Here is an 8,727-nt window from a genome sequence, read left to right as displayed (position 1 = left end):
CAGGAACCGCGCGCGACAAACGCCGATTCCCCAACCCCTCCCTCCACCTTCTCCCGTCCCTCCTCCAAAAAAACATCCCCACTGCCCCAATCCTTCCTAACTTTCCAGTTGCAGGCGCCCCATCCAAATTGCATTTCGACTTGACCGGCGAGGCGAAAGGTGCCCGGGTGAGGAAGTCGAGCGATGACGAAGAGGAGATGTCAGAGAACGTCATCAAGGAGGCGGAGGAGGAGGAGGAAGAGGATACAGACGACGCCACCGTCGAAGGCAGAGGATTTCGGCTGTTGGAACTCCGGCACGGAGAACGACTGCGGCTCGTATGCCCGGGGTAAGAGGTGACACGTCAGCGCGAGAGTTTTGTGATGACGGCATCTAAATAACAAGTAGAGGGAACTCGTAGAAGTGTTTCGAGTCGGGTAGGGGACGAGATAATGCATCAACGTCGGCGGTCATGCTGCATATTCCGTGATGCAGATAATTCATTCCCAAGCGTATTCATGAACTGCAGCAGAATAACACACTCAATCGGCACAAAGACTCAAAGGACATTAAGAAAAACATAAAAGGCTTAATATGTACATTCTAAGCATGTGGAGCGGGCACACACTATTTTCTTGTGAGTACGTATGAAAGCAAAATTTAATTTTTTCGGACCTTCAGCTGAACCTCTGATAGAAAGCGTACATGCACTATGGAAACTTTCCATGATTGGATAGGAAAGAGAATTCTTGTAATTCCACCAAATATTTTGATTTCCACCACTAATGTTTCAACTTCTGCAGATGACGCGAAGTGTTACGACCAAAGTCGTGAGAGTAAAAATATTAAATTAAATTATAAATATCTAACAGCTTAACTCTTAATATTAACTTTGGTACAATTTAAGAAGGCTCGGGAGAAACTGCCCCATGTGCCTAAACTCGTTGCATACTAGATGTTTTTTCCACACACCTGACAGGTATGATGAGAAATCATAGAGAATATTTTTTTTTGAGAAACTGTAAACCTTGTCTTACGCTCACCTTGAAAGATGAATATGTTATAGGTATGGTTACACCTTCATATCCAATATAAGAGTGCTTGGTATCCCTTTATTCCTCGACACCAACTAACTAACCTCGCAGCTAAAACACTCGCTTTCACTTTAGTGCAGCGTCTGGATTTCCCGTCATTATTGACAGTTACCTTTACCAATTCCAGAGCGACGAGAAAGATTCACCGGTAGTTGGGAGGGCCAATCCACAAGATTAAACATAACAAGAAGCGTACTATTTGGAAATTCGCGAATAATAATACCTATGTGTGCCCGGGCACCATAGTGTTTTGTAATGTTTGTCAATGACTTACGTTTTTGAAATTCCCTCATCCGTCGGAGCACTTAATATATCACGGTTTTCACGGAGGGACCATGGAAACTGGGGTCAATTTAAGCGTGACGCATTATTTAACTCGTCATTTAAAGTTAATTTTACAGAAATGATTTCAAAAAGCCGTCCAGTAGTTTAGTTGATGGCAACAAAATACGCAAAAGAGAGAGAGGCAGCGTCAGCACGAAACAGGTATCCGTTTTCGTTCAGAGAAAGATAAATTATGATACCTGCAGAAATGAAATGGTAGACGCATAAGGAGGTTAAACAGGGTTGAGGTTAGACACACGTCAAATTAATTCCGGCGTAGGTTACTACTGATGCATGATACTGACACAAATGCAAATGACTGATTGACATATGATTGAATGTGCTGATGCGAATGCAAAAGTATAAAGGCAGTTACGTTTGTGCGAATGCATACATCACCATCTCAATGAAAGGAGAGTGGCGACATATCTATGCACGACACTTGAGAGGTTGATTGTAAATGGGTACGATGGCATATCTTTTCCTTGATTCTGTCACCTTCTCACCTTCCTCATATGCGATTCAGTTTCTTGGGACGCAAGGAGCAAAAAAGCGCATATATACTATGTGGCCTGCCGAAGTGACCGAATGTAGACACGGGATTTCCATACAAGATCGGTAAACCCTATGTCGACTCATAGCGTGGTCATATCTGTAGCGTCGTGGCTTGGACTACATTGAATGACTATTATTGCCTCATCAGTTTGCTCCGGAATAGAATCGAGTGTGAAGAAACAACATTTTTAGGTGTTTTTAAACTATCATCCAAGTTAATAATTATTCTGGTGACTTAGTTTTCGACATGGGCCATGAGACCGATGTCACATGAACACGAATCTCTGGATCCGAACCCAACGCTCGAAGGGGCATGTTGTGGAAACACGAAAGAGCACTCCCGTCCGTCCGCTCTAAATTTAGCCCTCAAAACAAACGATGAAGCTCCACTTAAGCATAAGCAAGAGCTCCGTGGAGAAACGAAACTTTGACACGAGAAGATTTTCCAAAAAATCTTAGGCGCGGTCGAAATTAAGATATGATCACAATCTTTTCAAACCTATATCAGCAACAAATAAGGTCACAATAGAATGTAAAAGTGGGATTTATGTACTTGATTTTTATGAAATGAAAAGAAAGTACATAATTCAGTCCTCACAATGCAAGAGATCGCCGTGGATTGATCCACTAGTCCGAATTTATGATTTTTGCCTTTCATCTTAAATTTCACAGCATTGGAAGAGGAATCGTGCTATTTCACTTAACATCTCATTCATAAAACATAAAAGAATGAGTTGAAAAATTAAGGCAGTGTTATGAAAGCTTAAGGATGATTTTGATTACTATTTAGCTTCATTATTTCAGTGCAGCCATAGAGGATTGCACCACGAAGAATAGGTGAGGCAGTGTCAAATTTTCTTATATTATGAATTATATAATCCCTTATATGGGAGGGATTAATCGCTAGATCAATGATTGATCTTTAGATACAAATATATGATAAAAGTTCATGATTATGGTAGTGTTGTGGCTCGTGTTTCACTGTTTAGGAGAGACATCTGCTCTCTATACACAGCTAGCCTCTGTTTCATTTACGGTCGACTCTTTAAGTGCCGAATTTCATGAGCTAAGATTCATTCATCATCGATCATGCGCTCAAGGTATTCTAACTGTTTATGTTTTGGACAGCCCCAAACGGTCATTATCTTCCGCATATCTAGAGAACTTTCTTATGTCTCCCCTACATTATGTCTTCCTTCATTTCTTCGTAACTTCTGTCCCTATTCATTCTGTCTAAATAGTCTACTCTTATTATTCCTCTGACTCGCTTATTAAACCTTCTATAGCGGCCATCAAAATCCCAGTACTTTTCAATATTAACTCTAACTACATTACTTTCTCTGCCTTTTTCTGATTTCTCCCAGCAACTTCCTTTCCTCGCCCAGACTATTTCAAACCTTGGCGTTTGCCTTCCTCTCTACCCAACTTTTTTCCTCTATTCTCCGCCACATATTTATTTCAAAGGCCAACTATCTACGCTCATCCTGTTGCCATCATCATCACCACAGTTTAACTAATAAAGTTAAGTTTTGAAAGATTACTAACCAATATTTCGTGACGTTTTATAATTTGAGCAATGGACACCATTTTTATAAACAGCTGATCATGCACTACTGCATCTAAGTTTAAATTACCACTCAACGCATGCGCGACGAGCTCCCAAGGCGGTTCACCAGAAAATAATATCGCTTACAACTACCAGCGCCTCATCTCCGATTGCGTTAATTACGTATCATGAATTCTGTATCAAGCGATGAGTGACAAGAAATAATCACTTGAAAATGTCATTTCATTTGTCTTTCTGTTGAAAATCGAGTGCTTAGGAATTTGCGATAAACTTTCAGGTATGAGGGGCTCCCACTAATCGTCGCAAACCAGGGTAATCGCTTACCTTGGTGTACATTTCCTTACTGGAATGGATGAAAAAACCAGTTTTAACAAAACGAACTACACTAAATCGTAATGAAGACTTCGAATACACTAAATCGCTTTGGAAACCTCGAATTCACATTAGAATTTAACACCCTATTTTCAAACGCAAATTTGTTTAATGGTTGGAAATTACCAGAAGGGAAGAATGGAGTAATTCGGAGATGGACAGGTTAGGCAACGGTATTTGTAGTTCTAGTCGGAACATTTTCCCTTGGCAACAAATCTAGCAACATATATGCGCGAGTACGATGTAGTATCATGCAAAGGAAGCAATAGAGCAGGACTGAGAATTTGAAAATGAAGGAAAGAATGATTTACAATGACGAATATGCAAACATGAGATTGTTTCTGACATTTTAACATGGTCCAAAGGAAACTGCGGGAGATGCCGCAACAGTAACTTTTAACGGAGTTATCCGCTAATGTGCATTTCAATGCAACAATTTCAGAGTGTAAAAAATCATTCGCCTTGATTGAGATTCGAACCCAGAGTGCTTTAGCCAGTTAAGCTATCTAGGCGTCCTCTTAAAATCGGAAATTTTGGGGCTTTTAAAGGAACAAGATGTTGTGACGAAATACCGTGCATACAATGTCACAGGCATTCGTAGTCCTGCGCGACGCGCCACAGTCCACGAGGTTATAACCATTGGGTTTCATTGAATTGTACATTAGCGGATGACTCCGTTAAAAGTTACTGTTGCGGCATCTCCCGCAGTTTCTTTGGAATTTGTCAAGGTGCAAACAGCCCAAGTGTTTAAAAGTTAGCTTTAACCTCGTGGACTGTGGCGCGTCGCGCACGAATACGAATGCCTGTGACATTGTATGTACGGTAATTCGTCACAACATCTTGTTCCTTTAAAAGCCCCAAAATTTTTGAGTGTAAGAGGACGCCTAGATAGCTTAACTGGCTGAAGCACACGACCAGATAATGAGGGATCTGGATTCGAACCCAGTCAAGGCGAATGACTTTTACAATCTGAAATTGTTGCATTGAATTTTAACATGGTAACGAGCAAGTCATAAGAACAATTAAAGATATCTCCCATTGCTAAAATTACACATTATTTAAATAAAACGCAATTATGTCGCAATAAAACTTGTCCAATTTCTAATAGAAATAGAAGTTTGAAGTTAGAACCACGGAATATCTATAACATCTGTATTTCTACCCAATAAACGGAAATTGAGCGATAATTTATACGGCTAGCTCCACCATAGACATGAAATAACAGATCCTTCAGGCTCGTGTACAATGAAGCGAGGCCCTTCCGGCGTAAGATAACGCAAATTTATGAATGTCAGTATGAACTTCTTTTGTAGATTTTGCGGCTGCTGTATGCTTGAGAATATAGTAAATATGATATGGTATCTACTAAATTGTTATCGATTGGAGATACGCGTCATGCCTTCTTCCGAATTATTCTTCGAACTAGTAGATAGTGGTAAATGTTTTCATTACTTAGAGATTGTATCTGTTAGAGATTACTGTTTTCATTGTCTACCCAGAGAAATTATGATTAATGATTTAAATTCGTAAAACCACTCATTATTTTAACAAATACATATACCATGGCAGTGCATGACCAGGGTATGATATTACGTAGTTTCTCATTGAATTGAATTAATTTCCAGATTTCTTTAACAATAATATCCTACAAAATCTTAGAATATATAATTATTAGTGAAATATTGGCCTTTCTTAACTGTAGGAAAATACTCTGCCGAAACGAGCATTGCTTTAGAAAAAGTAGATCAAGCGAAACACAACTGGGTTTTTGCATTAATGATATCCTGAAATCTGGAGAAAAGAATGCACAAGTTGATAGTGTATTTTTAGATATCTAGAAAGCCTTCGGTAAGTTCCTTTAAGAGAATTTAGTTTCACAAACTAAAATGCTATTTTATTAATGATAAATTGACCAACTGGATTCAGCACTTCTTATCTAACCGTGAACAAAATGTAATTGTCGATAGGGTGAGTTCTTTAGAGCCAGACCATCAGGAGTGCCGCAGAGAAGTGTTATAGGCCCCCTACTCTACTTGGTATTCATAAAGTAAACGTCCTGAGTTCCCGCGTTATCGGTATTATTAGATGATTTTCAGACGACAAAATTAACTTCTAAACTTCGAAGAAATCGTAACTTATTGTTTGAGCTAAAGTTAGCTAACCCCTTCTAGAAATTTTAGCATAGTGTATACAGGTTAGCTTTTGTTGGGAACTTGGTAATTAAATTAGGATGGCTTCATCCAGGTCCCCTGTTGCTATGCTCGAAGGCACTGGCGAATGCGCGGCTTTAAGGGCCCGTATCGTCATGCTGGAGAGAATGGTGCGGGAGCTTCGATCGGAGATCGCCGGCCGGAGGGCTCCCCTCGGGAGAGATGGTGCTCAGGGTGGGAATTCGAAAACCCGCCACGCCCATAGGGGTGCACGGATTCGTCCGAATGCAACACGTGGCTGGGCGATTAGAGACCTACCCCGTGTCCCATCTCTCAACGAGGGAGTGTCTCACATCCGTAGGTCGGACGATTGGAGGGTCGTCTCTCGGGGCAAGGGGAAGGTAACGCTGCGGCGAGGATTGGACTCTGCGGAGGCAGATACCATCCCCGTCTCCAACAGGTACCAGGTGCTGTCGGATGACAGCACCACCGTACCTGCAGCCCCTATCCCTACTCCGAGGGCACTGCCTAGGGTAAGGCATCAGCGGTCGGGGAGGGAGGGAACCGTTATATTAGGTAGTTCAAATGTCCGGCGTATAATGAACCCGCTGCGCCGCAGAGTCCAACAGGAGGGAGATGTTGGATTCTTGTCGTCCTGGTGTATACCGGGCGGCGGGGTACCCCAGGCGACGCTGGCGGTGAAGGCGGCCGTCAGTAATACGGGCTGCTCCAAGCTACGCATTGTGGCTCATGTCGGGACAAACGACGCCTCGGAACGTGGATCTGAAGAGATCCTGCGCTCCTTTAAGGAGATGCACTCGGAGGTGAAACGAGTCGAGGCAGAGTTGAAGGTCCCAATTAAATTAAGTATATGTAGTATTGTGCCGCGTTCAGACCGCGGAAGGCTCGTTTGGAGCCGCATTGAGGGTTTAAATGAGAGATTGCTGGGATTTTGCCGGGGAATCGGAGCGGACTTCGTTGATCTGAGGCCCGTCCTCTCATCGTGTCGGGTACCCCTTAATCGCTCCGGGGTCCATTATACTGCCGAGGCATCGCAGTTGGTAGCGCGTAGGTTACACGAACACGTGTCGAGGGTTTAGCATAGCTGGTAGGCAAGAGCGTAGGTCATATATTGGGAAAAATAAAGTAGAATCCAGCGCTTTTTGTCAATTCAGTTCAGGTAATGCCTCTCAAATCCCCAAAAATATTGAACAAACAAGCACTTGCGTTAAAACAACATATAACCCACGTAAATTTAATAAAATTGGTGCCTCTACATACATAACAGATAGCAATGCAAGTGAATGTAATTCTTTTGTCTCTGTTCACCACGAATCGTCTCAAAACAGTTTTGTTAGCGTACATAAAACCGAAAAACAAGAAGTTATTAGCCATATTAAAATTATAACATTAAACTGCCGTAGCATTAGAAACAAAATATCGGATATTGAACATATTTTTGTCAGTACAAACGCAGACATAGTAGTTGGAACAGAAAGTTGGCTCACGGGAGATATAGCAAACAATGAGGTTTTTCCAAACGGCTTCACAATTTACAGAAGGGACAGACCAAATAGGTTGGGTGGGGGAGTATTCATTGCAGTAAAGTCACATCTTAGTAGCCAACGATATGAATGCGACGTAGATGACATAGAAAGCGTTTGGTGCAACATTAAGGACTACAACGGCAGAAGCCTATACGTGTGTTCATTTTATAGACCCCCAGATTCTAACACAGATGTCCTACACAAGCTCGACGAACAAATATCCACTATCAGCAGCAGACAAAGCAACAGTATTACTATAATCGCTGGTGACACAAATCTACCGTCAATTGACTGGGAAAACTACTGCGTGGGAAAATCTGCCAAAAACAGAGATTCATGCCAAGAACTCCTTCATATATTCACAAAACACTCCTTAGAACAAATAGTTAAATCACCAACAAGGGGCCAAAGCATACTAGACATCTTTGCGACTTCTATGCCCGAAATCATTACTAACATTGAAATAATAGACGGAATCAGTGACCATAAGGCTATTCTTGTGGAGTTAAAAACTAAGTTCGTCAAAATAAACAAAGAAAAGCGTAAAATATACCTATACAACAAGGCAAATTTTAACGGACTAAGAGAATATTTAAAGATAAAATTACCGGAATACAAGACAAAAACACTGACAACAAATACAGAGAACACTTGGAATTATTTCTTAAATATTTTACGCGAAGGAATAAAGACGTACATCCCGTCCAAACTCAAATGCGACAGTAAGGAACCTAGATGGTACAACGGGGAAGTCAGATCGGCATTAAGAAGGCAAAGAAAGCTACAGTCAAATTTCAAAAAGAGTTTAAAAAGTGACGATATAAGTTTTGTGAATACAACCAAACAGCTACTAAAAGAATGTCGTAGTAAGACGAAAAGTATTATGCGCACAGCACTACACTCTTTTAAATCTAAAATGCTAAGCGAATATCTTGAGGAAAATCCAAAGTCATTCTGGTCCTATGTTAGGGAAATACAGGGTAAACGTCCCACTGTTCACTCTTTGAAGACGGAAAATGGAGAAATCATTACAGATAGCGTGAAAAAGGCAAATATTTTAAACCATTTTTTCCAGAGCGTCTACAACAAAAACACAAACGCACCAAACGATCCTCCACACCCACCCGGGGAACACATGA

The sequence above is a fragment of the Hetaerina americana genome, unplaced genomic scaffold (genome assembly GCF_022747635.1).
Source record: "Hetaerina americana unplaced genomic scaffold, ioHetAmer1.1.p SCAF_8, whole genome shotgun sequence".
Taxonomy (NCBI): Eukaryota; Metazoa; Arthropoda; class Insecta; order Odonata; family Calopterygidae; genus Hetaerina; species Hetaerina americana.
Note: the sequence above shows the minus strand (reverse complement) of the source record.